Source organism: Phoca vitulina, unplaced genomic scaffold, assembly GCF_004348235.1.
Source record: "Phoca vitulina isolate PV1807 unplaced genomic scaffold, GSC_HSeal_1.0 scaffold25, whole genome shotgun sequence".
In the NCBI taxonomy this organism is placed as follows: domain Eukaryota; kingdom Metazoa; phylum Chordata; class Mammalia; order Carnivora; family Phocidae; genus Phoca; species Phoca vitulina.
The window spans coordinates 21,821,795-21,836,300 of NW_022589728.1; the positions used below are offsets into that span (position 1 = coordinate 21,821,795).

The 14,506-nt window shown below is 34.6% G+C and overlaps 1 protein-coding gene across 1 annotated transcript in view; it reads right to left on the reverse strand.

The window, feature by feature from the left end:
* Positions 1-2,483, reverse strand: part of EYA1 (EYA transcriptional coactivator and phosphatase 1) — a 165,411-nt gene extending 162,928 nt beyond the window's left edge. The window contains exon 1 of the mRNA XM_032421973.1: positions 2,192-2,483. The gene's annotated coding sequence lies outside the window, so the exon portion shown is untranslated. The remainder of the gene's footprint in view (positions 1-2,191) is intronic.
* Positions 2,484-14,506: the final 12,023 nt, after the last annotated feature.

Here is a 14,506-nt window from a genome sequence, read left to right on the forward strand (position 1 = left end):
TTTTCCCTACCACAGAGCTCAGGATGCAGAGCAAAATTCATGACTTTTGCACTGTTTATTATACTTTGCTAAATTACAAATCAAAAGCATCTGACAGAAGATCATGTATGAAGCCAAAAAGTTAATAATGTTCTGTGAAAAGTAAACTGTAAATGGAAAGGGATTCTAAATCTCAGCAGCACAGAGCAAATAAAATGTAGGTACTTGTCTAAATTATGGGTTTTCCATAGGCTTTTTTGCTTGCTAGAAGCAATTTTTATAAAATGACTATAATTTAAAACTTTTTTCCCCCAAACTAAAAAGAAATTTTCAAAGTGAAAGTACTGAACTTATCTAAATAAATAGAGTTGGCAGGCAAGCTGGTTTTGCCCAACCACAGATCAACCTGAGTACTCCCAAATTTGAAAGACAATGGCAATTTTCTAATCAGAATGTATTTTATAAGAATGAGCCTTAGGCATAAATCTGCTTTTTAATCAGAATATATTCTTGCTAAAATTTTTCTCAATGAATATTTCTAACTATGGTGTCAATGCTGTAATAAAAACCTGAACCTAAAAACAAAATGAACTTCTAGGAAGAGGTAGATGTCTTTTACATGTTAACACTTATTTCCTGCTTTATCAAAGACTCTATAAAATGAATGCTCCAATACTATTACTGATTTTAATGTAACATGCTGTATTTCAAACTTCCTCGTTTGAAGAAAATGACAAAATCGAGTCCCCGTGAAAACAAAAACAAGCCTTTAAATGACACTTGACGCCACCATAGTTTTAAAAGATTGTTTTCAAAATTAGCATTCATTCAAAATGTTGAATGAAATACCTTTGCTATCTGATTAAATGGAAGAAGGGATTTTATTCTCCCTGCAAGTGTTTCTCCTCTTTCCATTGTATTCTAATATGACTTTTTGCATTCAAATGAAAATTTTCTTTTGAGAAAATCATTTATCATGTCTACGAAGCTCATATAGCAGTTGACTTCCTTTTGGCACTCAAAAACTGAACAGTGGCTCAATTAGGCTTCTCTGTCACCGTGAAGAATTTTCAGGATTGAGAACCCATGGCTGTTTGCTCATTTACTGAACACTCTGGGCCTTAGGAGAATTCAAGCAGCGAGAAAGTCAAATATCAAATATTTGATAATGCAAAAAAAGCATGACTATTCATGTATGCATGTCCTCAAACCTCCAAACGGTGGGCGGAAAAACTCACAGAAGCCTAAAATAAAACCTATTCCGAAAGATACATAAAAAAAAACCACCCCAACCCTATAAAACTACACTTTGGGCTTAACTGCCAAACTTTTTGTACCCCTTGTCATTGTAAGAAATGCAACATAAAAACTCTTGTCTAAATTCAATGACAGGTCTGAATTTATTGAATTCTTGCAAAAGTTACTTAAATGTGTTCAAAAATTCCTCCCAAGAAATATAAGCCCATGAGTCATTAGCAATATACTGATTTTGAATGACAAATACTTTAAATGGTCGTTCAAAAGTTTAAGAATCTTGTTTTAAATTTCAAGGTCCAGTCAAGTCATATGAAGTGTCAATAAGGGAAAAAGTATATTAATTTAGCAAATGTTTATTATTTCACCTTTTGAAGATGAGCCTGTTTAATATAACGTTTGGGAAATTTGTTTATTGAAGCAAAAGGATTTCCTTCCTTAAAAAGTGGTATCAGTTGATTTTTGTTATCTGTTGTCCTTTCAAAATCTTAATTCCTTCCTCATTTTCTCGTATCAACCAAAGGTGCGGAGGAAAAGTTATCTGTGTTGCAATGGAGAGCTACATATACGTATTTTTCGCTTTATTCAGTATCACAATAATATTTGAGGTTTGTGCAGCAATTCAGGAGCGATATGAAGTAATCTCCCTACAAGAATATAGCCGTGTGTTACATTTATATCGATCACAACAGTAATTGTTAACAATTAATTTGTAATTATCTCTTAATGATGCTAATCGAGCAGATCATTTGGGGGTTAAGAATTATACTTTTATGATGGAACCCTGTGGCTAATCACGCACTACGTACAAAGTGTCAGAATCGTGCCCGTGCCCTAATGTTTTTATTCCAAAACAAATCAAAACAATACTAAAAAGCGCTCCTGTTATCTTGGGCTTTGCCCACAGGACAGCTGTTGTCAGTCACTACAATTTTTCAAACAGTCAGCTTGTACTTACAGCGCTTACATCTGCTGCATCCACCAGTTTAATGTGCTCCTTCGAATTTTCTGGTTTAGCAGACCTCCATTCCTTATGCAGTTTTGCTCCTGGATAAGGACGCGTGAGGGCTTTTAGGCGCTCCCAGTGGAGCCCGGCGCTGCTGGAAGCGGGGCGCCTCTGGAGGGGGAAGCCCGGCCGCGGGGACAGCCGCCTGGCCGCTGCTGCAGGCTCGGGCTGCCGAGCGACTGAGCGAAAACGCTTTCCCCAGAACGAAAACCGCCACAGTGGACGGCAACAGGAAGGCTTAAAGTCGGAAGTGGCACTGCAGAGTTTCTACCTCGCCCCAAACTCGGAGCCATCAGCTCCCACCGTTCTGTTTAGTGACCGCTTTGAGCCCCGCGCTCTTTCCCCACCAAACAGCAGCCGCAGATAGCATCTGAGAACCCTAGACAAAGAAACAGCAGAATCTCATCCCTCGATTTGTTTGCGCAGCCTTGTAGGTCTGCCCGTGGAGCCTCGGGGCTTTTTTTGTTTTTGCAACGCAAACCACAGCTATTCTCTTGTTCTAACCTTATTGGTTTAAATGCAACAATTGAAAGGAGCACTGCTCCGTCTGACTCAACCTTGCTGCTCAAAAAAAATTTATTATGTAAATGAACGCGCCCCATGCTATCTGAATAAACAGCTGTGTGAGAATAAGTTCTCTGAGACACTGTCAACACACATCTCCTGCTACAGCAGCTACCAATTACGAGCTTTGGGAGTAGTTACACGTTATCTTTTATACTTTTCCAAAACTTTTTTCAGGCCCTGAAACTTGGGGAATCAACACTTTTCAAAAAAAAAAAAAATTTTTTTTTTTTTTTTTTTCCGAGTGTACCAACTAACAGGTCTGGGAAAAATTTTTTAAAAATGAGAATGGCCATTTATATAGTAAGTAGGTAAAGGGAGAAAACGAGCAAACGTGTAAACTATTATCAGTTTAACAATGAAAGCCCAAATGATGATTCTGCAATGATTTCTAGATGGCTAGTTTTACAGGAACATTTTTTTTTTTTTTTTTTTTTTTTGGATATGAACCAGATAGTATTTCAGTGTTACTATCTTAAAATCATTTTGGGGAAAATACTTATTTTATCTAGAACTCTTTCCTTACACTTTGTTCTCTTAAAAAATTCTAACTAAATTCACAATCCATGCATGATAATCCATAACACTTATCTAGAGAGTCGAGCTATTCACATTAGGACTAAATTACAGCTTTAGTTTAAAATGCTTACTTACTATCATGTTTTAGGTAAATAAATGGCTTTGGTTATTAGATCGATGACAACCATTATATTGATTTCAAATATTTAAAGAAGGCATCACTGATGTGCCTATTATATTTTAATTTGTCAGCTCCATACCAAAGTTCAAATACAAATGCTTATTTTGATACTACTCACTTATCATAACCAATCTTGTACTCTAAAGTAAAATCTTTATACCCATTGGACTTTCTTTCAAACTATTTCGCCTTTACCGAAAATACTATTCTACGTATTCAGTTGTTTTATTAATAATAAAAAACATCTTTTTTTTTTTTTAAGCCTCTTGCTTTGGTATCAAAGAACATTTTTAAAATCACAGTAAACTCTTAAATGATTTTATGATACATTTCCAGATGATCAACTAATAAAACAGATACAGTCTTACCTTTTCTTTGCTAATTTGTAAATGAAAGCACCATTCCCATGCAACCAAAACAAAACGCTTCTAATGAACAAAATTCACTGTGGATTTTCTCCCCCTCTCCCCCCTGAAAGGATGCCAATCTAAATTCCTCAGAAAAGAATGCTTTGTCAAATCTAAGAGTCAACTTAAACTGCAAACTCACCTAGGATTTCATTTTGTATGGTACCAGCAAGGAGTCATGGGCTAGTCATCTGCCATATTTGGGAAGCTAGGTCAAAAATCAGTTGATTGCTATTGGATCTGTTCATTTATGCTGCACAAATAGAATTACATTACCACCTACAGCACTTTCTCAAGCCAGAAGTATCAGTTATTCAATATACTAAAGCATATATGCAGAAAATAAAATACAGCATATAATGGAGGTTTCTAGTGCTGTGAAATAAACTGTCATGTTACATTAATTTAATCTATGACGTCAGGCACCCACATAGTAAGTGCTTTTGCTATCATCTTTATTTCTAAGGTCCATAAAATAAAAATCTGAGGTGCTGGTTGGTTCAACCCTGTTTGAAACCCTGTGTTAAGCTATTGTACACATGCTTCCCATAGTTTAAAACTTATTTTAGATATGAAAAGATAAAATATTAGTTTTCTGATCCATGAGAGATTATACTTGCAAACCCAGGAGACACAAGCCATATGAAGTCAGAACAGCAGGAATATCATGTAAAATATCTGACTTTTATATATAAATTACTTGCCTGTATTATAATCAAATTTATCATACTACATTAGTTTTTATATTGAAATTCAATTATTTTTATTTATATAACCAAACAAGATACCATTAAAGAAATGATGCATGTAATTACGAGGAAAATTATAAAAAGCACGATGAAGGTAATATGACCACTAATATGACACAGATCATGCTTCATAATTATGTAACAAAGAGCTTAGTCATTGGCTAAAAGAAATATCCATGTGCATATGTACCAATTTTAAATGGTTTCCCTTTCCTAAAGCAAAATTAGATGGATTAAAAACAATCACATGCTTATCCATAAATTTTGTCTGGTTACTACTCCTGATTGTCAAATATGCAGTAATTACCATGCAACTTACACCAAAAATAAGTCATTCTCTGATAAATAGCCAATATGTAAGCCATTACTAATAAGATCCAGTTTGTAGTATACTATTAACTTCTTATTTCTAAATTTTCACAATTACATAACTTATCCATACATTTTAAGGATGAAGGTGTCCCCTAAATAAAGTCATACACATTACAACAGCAATTAGAAACATTTGCTCAAAATTTACCATTAGTAAAGACAGGTAATGTAGAAAGCATTATCTTCTGATATTTCCTGAAGAAATTTCAACACAAACATATGAATAGGAGTAAAGAAATTTCTAATATGCCTTTTCCCCACTAAAGCAAAAAAATAAATATATAATTTTATCTGGAAAAGGAAAACACTTGAAATAGGCAACTGTAACAGTGTTTGAATACCCTCAAACAGACAATATCTTTCATATACTGTATCTTCAAACAGGTTTTATCTTATAGAACAAGCTATTCCCTAGACGTGTGCCTGGTTATAGAGAAATCTGCAATTTTGAGACAAGTTGTTAGTGCTTTCCAACTAACACAAGTTTAAATAAAGGCATGATTACAAAAATAAACAAATGTCTGCAATTAAAAAAAAAAGACTAGGGCAGATATGAGGAATTCATTAGAACAATTGAAAAGGTGACTTTGAACTTTTTAAAAACTACATGAGTAAACAGTTGATTAATCAAATAAAATATAAGAAATGAACACAGAAAACAAATGATTAAAGGCAGTGTTCCTTCCCTTTATCCCTTCCAGTAACAATAACAAAGATTGTGAGCAATTGTGAAGTTCTCAATAAAATATGTACTCAGAAGTTATTTTTCTTCTATTTGTGTCTACCTTTTAATAATTTTACAATTAAGGATGAACGCTATTACCTGGTCCGATACCAACCATCTCTTACCTCTGTTTCTACCATTCTTAGCAGATTATTGCTCAAGAATAATAGTATAGTAAGTTGCAAAAACATAATTAGCATTTAAAGGCCAGTGATCTCTCTTCAAAAGCAAAATCTTAGTCATTCTTTCTTCCACCTCAGTAAAATCAGTAATATCTGATCAATACAATCAACATTTTGCGATTCGGGCTGTTCAAAGTGGAATGGCAAATAGAGTATTCCAAAATACTGTCCTTCTGGTCCCTCTGCTTCCAAACGACTCTCTTTTCTTGTGGTTCATGCCATGGCACTACATTCCTGGCTTTTTTATGGAACCGTTGGAACAGTGGATGGCTGACGCTAAGATCCTTGCTGGCGTTTGGAGCGGTCACTTTCATGACCTCCTCTTTCCCCACTGGCACGAGACCTACAATGAGGGCCCTGCTCCCAGTAGCCTTCTGCTGAAACACAACCAAGTAAAACATCCTCTATTTATTTTAAGAATGATATTAAATCTGCCAAACTGAATGTCTACCAGTATTTGGCTAAATGTTTTCCATTCAAACTCCAACATGAATAGCTTTTAACAGTAAATTTAAGGAGGCAATTACTAGCTATTCACTGTACCATGGAAAATTATTTTAATAAATATTATAGTCTTTATACCAACACAATTTGGAAATATAATCTATTTCCTGGCCCTCTAATACTGATTATTAATATGAATAATAACATTTATTTATGTAGGGTGGGAAACTTATTATAGGTAGTAATGACTGCCTATTGGATGCTTTTTTTTTTCAAAATTATTATTCTAATAGAAACTTTGAGGAGCACTTATTGAAACAAATAATGATAACAATAGATTTTTAAGAAACGGGAATGGGATGATAGAGGTACTTTATCTAAGAAAAATATGACATACCAGATTTTCCATTTTAAAGGCAACTGATTTTCCAAAATGGCAAACAGAGTTACTTTTTCTCCCTTCTGCCAAAAATATGTAAATAATTGTCTTGGAAGCACATGCTTAATCTCAGCAATAAGCTCTTTTGCTTTTTCACACTTTAAAATGGATTTCAGTTGACACGAAATAACCTAGAAAACCCAGATTTGTCTACGCTTCAGACTTTTTTTTTTCCTCAAAGCCATGGGCAAAACCAATCTTGTCAGCACCTCCCAACACTTGTAAGAGGATCTGGAAATTTGTTTTGTGTTTTCCAGGTTTCATGACAGCTGAGTTCACAGTTTTTAAATTCTTCAGAAATGGTGACTATCTCATGGAATAGGGAAGGAAATTAATATTTATTGAGTGCTTACTACATGCCAGGCACTGTGCTAGGCGTTTTATATACATTCTTCATTTATTTTAACAAATAACATGACAATTTATCTGTACAAATCCTGTGTTTTAAAAAATATGCCCCTCCCCCCTAATTATTTGTTCTAGAATCTGCCTCGTTTTTCTGAAACCATCAAAGTTACCACTAAACAGTAGATGGAGCACTGGGAGGGACATCAATATGTCCTGGGCTGTATCATCCTTTTGGAGCAAGAGGACACCTAATAAAGTTAATAAATCCAGAAAGGTGTGTGACATGTTGAAATGATATATATTAAAATGGTATATTCAATATAGAATAGACACAATCACTGTACAATATATGATTATTCACAAACATATATTACAAGTTAGTGTGCAGGTTCAAAAATAAAAATATGTTAAATGATCAATAGGGAAAAAAAATGTAATGAATCCTTAAACCTGAAATGATCAAATCAGGGATTTTTTTCTCACTACTTATCAAAAAAAGGTAAATTATCTTTCTAAAATAAGGATTATAAATATTCCCAACTTTTTCTTTATAATAAAAAGGAGACACTAAGGGTCTGAGTCTACCACAAGCAAATTATATGGACAACTTGTTTTACAGTTCTATCCATTTCTTCCCTTTTGTATTCCTAATTTCAGTTATCCAATGTGATATGCTTTGATCTTAATAGCTATTACATCATAAACACTTGATTTGCTCATGAGGAAATAATTACATTCAAAACGTACTCCAAGTGTCCTTATGCATTTGGAGGTATAGTTTAAGTATCGAGAATCAAGAAGCTCTATTATTATTACAAAGGAATTGCCAAGAAGGGACAAAATAAAAAACCAAAACTTAATAACCTAGAGAATTTTTTTCTTCCTTCAAGCAGCATTAACTTTTTCCCCCTCCAGTCTCCCAAATCGGAAAAAAGAGTAACCTCTAAAGCTGTTTTAGACAGAAGGTCAGAATTCAAAGGATCGGTAACCTAATCCACAGTGTGCTGCAATCACATTGCTATTGGAAACACAACCAGAAGCACCATTTTTCTAGATGTTTTTATTAAGCAATGTCAATAGGTATACAACCTGGAGGTTTCTCTCTACTGTAAAGATTCATACCTGCAGGCGATCAAGATGCCCTGGGTCCTTGAATTTTACTTTAGAATGCTGTAGAGTAAGGAAAAAAATAGACTCTGCATTATATGCTAAGAAAAACAATAGCTCCACTTTGTTCAAATACTGAAAGAGAGTTCCTTTTTAGGACCAAAATGGAAATAAAGATGAAAGTTTTCTAGTCTTTAGATGTTCATAAGTAATGAGAATTCTTATTTCAGATGGTTTAATATATGGAGTATTATACTGATTTTTAAAAAAATTGTAGCTTGTATTCTTTCAAAAAAAATAGAAGTCTGGAAGCATCCACTGTTTCTTTCAAGGATTCTGTTTTAACATCATCAGTGATCTGGTTTACCTGAATTGCAGAGTAAAACAAAGTCAAGGATCTGGGGTTTTCTGAATTAGCATATTTTAAATGCGTATGGTTCTTAAAAACAACACCCCGGTTGATAGGGAGTTATAGACTGGTGGCTCATTTTTTTAAATCAATACAAGGAAAAACAAATAGTTTACCAAGAGGTCAGAGAGCCAGTAGGGGAGACCTCTACTGCACGGTTATCATTGACAAGCCCTGCTGAAAGATCCGCAAAACTCCCATTAGCTCTGGCCTCCTGGGAGAGCTGTTCACTTTCCTTCCTGCCCTTGCCTGAGAGGACAGATCTTCCTCACCAGCAGAGACTGGATGAGAGGGGTAAGGAGGAGGTAAAGGAGGGACGGGACGGAACAAAAGCAAAGCAAAAAACAAGAAGTTATTCAAGACACTAATCAGAAAACTAGTTCAAGGATCTCAGCTTTTTTAAAAGAACGAGTGTCTATGACTTAGAAATTCTAAAGGAAAAAGATCATGTTTTTCGATACGCAGATTTTATATGTTTTAAATTTACAGCACCTTTACTAGTATATATGTCTCTTTTGGGAGGCATTTCATTTGATAAATATAAAAATTAAAAAAAAATAAAAGACCTAACTCACCACAAACAAATTCATTCATGACTAAAAACCAAAGACTATTTAAAAGGAAGACCCACATCACTAAGCTCTCTATTTACAATTTTCTGAAATCATGTCTATTCCCAATCAATGAATGGCCTATTTAAAAAAAAAAAGATATTTTAAAGGAGATATTTCACATTAAGACATTCTTGAAGCAGCATATACCACATCTTTCTGTACTTCTGGATTTTGTATCTATCACTGTTCAAAGTTTAAAAGCTGTCCTTTTCCTTAAATACGGAGAGCTACCAAAATTTACCTATAATCACTAGACTAAAAAAAAAATACACTAGAGGTTCAAGTTCTAATTCTAAATTTAGCATAGGTTTTCTCTGTGCCCTTTGTTATCACAATACTTGACTCTCAATTTATAATCTATAGACAGGCTATCTATAAAATGGATGCAAGAAGGTCACACACCTAACCAAAATGGCATGGGGATAAAAATGTTTACTGTAGGGGCACCTGGGTAGCTCAGTCAGTTAAGCGTCTGCCTTTGGCTCAGGTCATGGTCTCGGGGTCCTGGGGTCGAGTCCTGCATTGGGCTCCCTGCTCAGTGGGGAGTCTGTTTCTCTCTCTCCCTCTGTCCCTCCCCCTAGCTCGTAGACTCCCTCTCTCTCTCAAATAAATAAGTAAAATCTTAAAAAAATGTTTACTGCAAGGGTAAAGCTCTCATAGATAGTAAAATAGCAATAGAAAACTGAATTTCAGGGGCGTCGGGGTGGCTCAGTCGGTTAAGCGTCTGCCTTCGGCTCAGGTCATGATCCCAGGGTCCTGGGATCAAGCCCTGAGTCAGGCTCCCTGTTCTGTGAGGAGTCTACTTCTTCCTCTCCATCTGCCTCTCCCCCAAATCATGTTCTATCTCACTCTTTCTCAAATAAATAAATAAAATCTTAAAAAAAAAAACTGAATTTCAAATCAATTTAATTAAGCAAGTATAGAATGAGTGCCCAGTCAGGACATGGTGGAGTTTCTAATATTAGCACAACTTGATACTCATGGTAGGTGCTCAGTAAATGTTATTTAAATTAATTAATACATGCACACTTGGCTACTTGACAGAACAAGGCCCTGGTTTATGAAAGAAAAATGATTTCCCTGAATTTCTTTTGTTTCTATGTTTTTATTTTCTTTACACATTGTTGTATTTGTCCTCCTTTAGAAACTCTAAAGAGAATTGGCTAGGACATTATCATCATAGGAGAGTTAATCTCATTCTCATGTTCAAAACATATTTAAAACACTTTATAGAACCAAACTGAGTCATTGAAACTGCCAGGCATTTGCCATCCTGACAATAGGAAATAACCAAATTCTAAGGAAATTTAAAAATTAGAAGAGACCTGAAATCATTGTATCCACATGGTCTGTTTTTCAGCAGATCAAGAAAATGAAATAAAAAGTTAAGTTTCACTTAAAAAGAAACTATCAATGACATATTTAGTTTTACCTATCATATTCCTCCCAAAGTACTCTTTACTCCAAAGTAGTTCATATTTCCCTTTTGAATTCTTAAAGGAAAAATGCAGGAAAATTAAAAAAATTTAAAGGGATACACAATAGAATGAAAATATCTTTAAAGAAACCCGATATCATCACCTTTCAGAAATACTTCATGGTAGATACAGCCACAACATTGTCATTTTAATTTCTGCAGCTTTGAGGCTATTCAGAAATTTAACTAACCAAGCTAGTTAGTGGGTCTGCCAGCTAGTCACTCACTCAGAAAATATTTATCATGCATCTAGTATGTGGGCACTAGGAGATGAAGCAGTAAATGAGCAGACAGAATTCCCACTTATGTGTGCATAAAAGCATGTAAATAAATTAAAAGTTAGCCAACTGGACATATACATTTATTTTTGCTTTTTTCTACAAACCCCACTAAAGCAACAGTAATGGATTTTTTTAAAGCATAAATCCCAAAGAACAAAGAGGGCAGTTAATAAGAAAATAGTAAAAAAAAAAAAAATTAGAAGTAAAAAAACAGACAGACCATTAGTAGCTGGCTTAGCAGATCCGAGAAAGCTGAATCCAAAGTTGGCAGTGAGGAAAGCTGAAAAGCAATCCAATTTATACCAACAAAGCCCCTTGACATCTCAGGAACTGGTGGTACCAAGCACTTTTGGAAGTAGAAGTAAAAAGAAATACCAAAAAAAGGAGGTACAAATCAGTGTAAGAAGCAGTTAGAATCACTCTTAGATGCCACTCCACATAGTCAAACAAGTACGCTTGGACTGAAGGAGAAGCCCCGGAATGTGTTCAGGAAGGGGCACCATACTAAAAACAGGTGGATTCTGTTTACAGAATCCTGAATGCTGGGACAAACTGAATTCTGGGACAACTGCCCCTGTTTCCTTCCACCAAACCTTTCCCCATTCCGATTCCTAGAATAATGGCAGCTATATCTAGGTTATCCAGGCAGTAGATAAAAAGAGCCTTCACTAAGAATTCTAACTAGCCTAAGAGGAAAGACTTGAGATACTTATACCTAGAGGTCTTGCAAAGAGAAGACCCAGCCTAATTGCCCTACCGTAAAAACCATGGTCTATGAATCCCCAGAGAACAGTCAATTCTAAGGTGCTCCACTTGTACATATGAGCCAATAGTCAAGGGTTATCTGTGTCTGAGGAAACCCTCTTGCAAGAAATGTAGAAACTAAATGAACAGAGAAAAGCAGTTTGAGGAAACAGAGGTCAGACAAAAGTTAGAAAAACAAAAAACTCTCATTAATATCCACAGAGAAATAAGATAGTAAACAAGATAGGAAAGTAACAATAATGATTTTTTTTAAAAAAAGAGAAACATCTAACAACAAAAAAGAGCCCTTAGAAATAAAAAGCAGAATAGCAGAAATGTGTAATTCCATAAGGTTTGAAAAAATAAAATTAAGGAAGTTTTACAGAGAATAGAGCAAAAGACATGCAAAATATGAGAGAAGAACAGAAAATACAATAATAAAATGAAGAAATATAAGAAAATATGGTGGTCCAACATCCAAATAACTGGAGTTCCAGAAGAGCAGAGAAAATGAAGGGTAAAACTTAAATAAATAATTCTAAAATGTTTTGTAGGACATTAGTTTTCAGATTGAAAGAGCTCAATGAATATCCAACAAAATAGATTTAAAAAAAAAAGGTCAATGGACATTGTTGGGACATTTCAAAACCCTTGGGAAAAGGGTAGCCCCCCCCCCCCACAAGTATCCCAAGAGAAAAAAACATATCACAGACAAAACAGATCACACAACTTCAGACTTCTTAATTGGAACCTGTATTTCTAGAAGATAATAGAACAATGGTTTTAAATTTCTTAAGGAAAAATAACTCTCAACTTAGAATTTTATATCTTAAAAACTTTGTAACAAGTAGAAAAATTGAAGATATTTAAATCAAGTTGAGGATATTTGCAGACATGCCAGGTTTAAAAAGGTTATTTACAAAGTATCTTTTATCAGGGAGCTAACAGAAGATATGTTCTATAGAAATTTGAGAGCAAACCTCCTTTATTAAATAAGTCAACCAAATAGGAAAGAGAAGAATCTAATTGCTAGTGTTGGTAGTAAAGAGAATTTCTAGGATGATAGCTCTACCAGGCATGCCCATCCAAACAGAGGAGGTCAGAAAGCACCAGAAAAGTTTTCAAGATGAAAAGATTGATAGAATAGTTGATACATCTGAACATATGGAAAGAAGAGTTAAACAATCAGGGGAGGGTATGAAATTGAATTTTTAAAAGAATTTATAGAATACTATATGCAGCTGCTGTAAAGAGCATACATATAGATGGAGTGATACAAATGCCCCAAATCAGGAAATATCCATATTGGAAGGATGGCAAGACTGACAGTTTTTGTGTGTATGTGTTGGGGTGGGAGTGAGATGAAAGAGGAACAAATATTCATCTTCCATAGTGGCAAATCAATAAGTAACACCAAAAATGAAAAAAAAAAATCAACAAGGAACAATATAGCAAGATTCAGCTGAAAAGTTAGAAGTGGTTCTATCTGGGAAAGGCAAAGAAAGATGAAAGGTAGGAGACTCTCCTCTCCACAATAATTTTTATAGAATTGTTTGACTTTCAAAATTATATGCATATAATTTTGATTAAAATAAAAATGAAAAAAAACCAGACACTTTCTTGACCCTGTATGTGTATATATTACTTGTTGACAAGTACTAAAAGTATTTCAGGTAAAATTTGGTAGAGAGGGATATGGGGAAAGGGGTGGGTGCTGTGTTTACTAGTCAAGGAAAGCAAGCCTCTTTGAGGAGGTGTCACTTGAGTTGAAGCATTGACAATGAAAAGGTGGTAGACTAAAAGAGCTAGTAAGAGAAGAACAAAGCCAGTAGAAGAAAGGAAATAATAAAGATTAGAACAAAAATAGAGACTAGAAAAACCCAATAGAACACATAAATGAAACCAGGAGCTAGTTCGTTGAAAAGATAAACAAAATTGATAAAACTTTAACCAGACTTAACAAAAAAGGGAGAGAGAGGACTCAAAAAAATAAAATCAGAAATGAAGGAGAAATAACCAACACCACAGAAATACAAATGTTTATAACAGATTATGAAAAATTATATTAGACAGCCTAATTATATTAGACAAACTAGACAGCCTAGAAAATATGGATAAATTCCTAGAAACATAACCTTCCAAAACTGAATCAGGAAGAACTAGAAAATTTGAACAGACCAATTACCAGTGATGAAATTGAATCAGTAATTAAAAAAACTCCCAACAAACAAAAGTCCAGGGCCAGATGGCTTCACAGGTGAATTCTACCAAACATTTAAAGAAGAGTTAATACCTCTTCTTCTCAAGCTATCCCAAAAAGTAGAAATGGAAGGAGATCTCTCAAATTCATTCCATGAGGCCAGCACTATTCTGATACCAAAACCAGATGAAGACACTACAAAAAAAGACAATTCCAGGCCAGTATCTTTGATGAACATAGAAGCAAAAATCCTCAAAAAATATTAGCAAACCAAATGTAACAATACGTTAAAAAAATCATTCACCATCATCAAGTGGGGATCGTTCCTGGGATGCAAGGTTGGTTCAATATTTACAAATCAATCAATGTGATACATCACATTAATAACAGAATGGATAAAAAACATATGATCACCTTAATACAGGCAGAAAAAGCATTTGACAAAGTACAACATCCATTCATGATAAAAACTCTCAACAAACTAGTTTTAGAGGGAACATACCTCA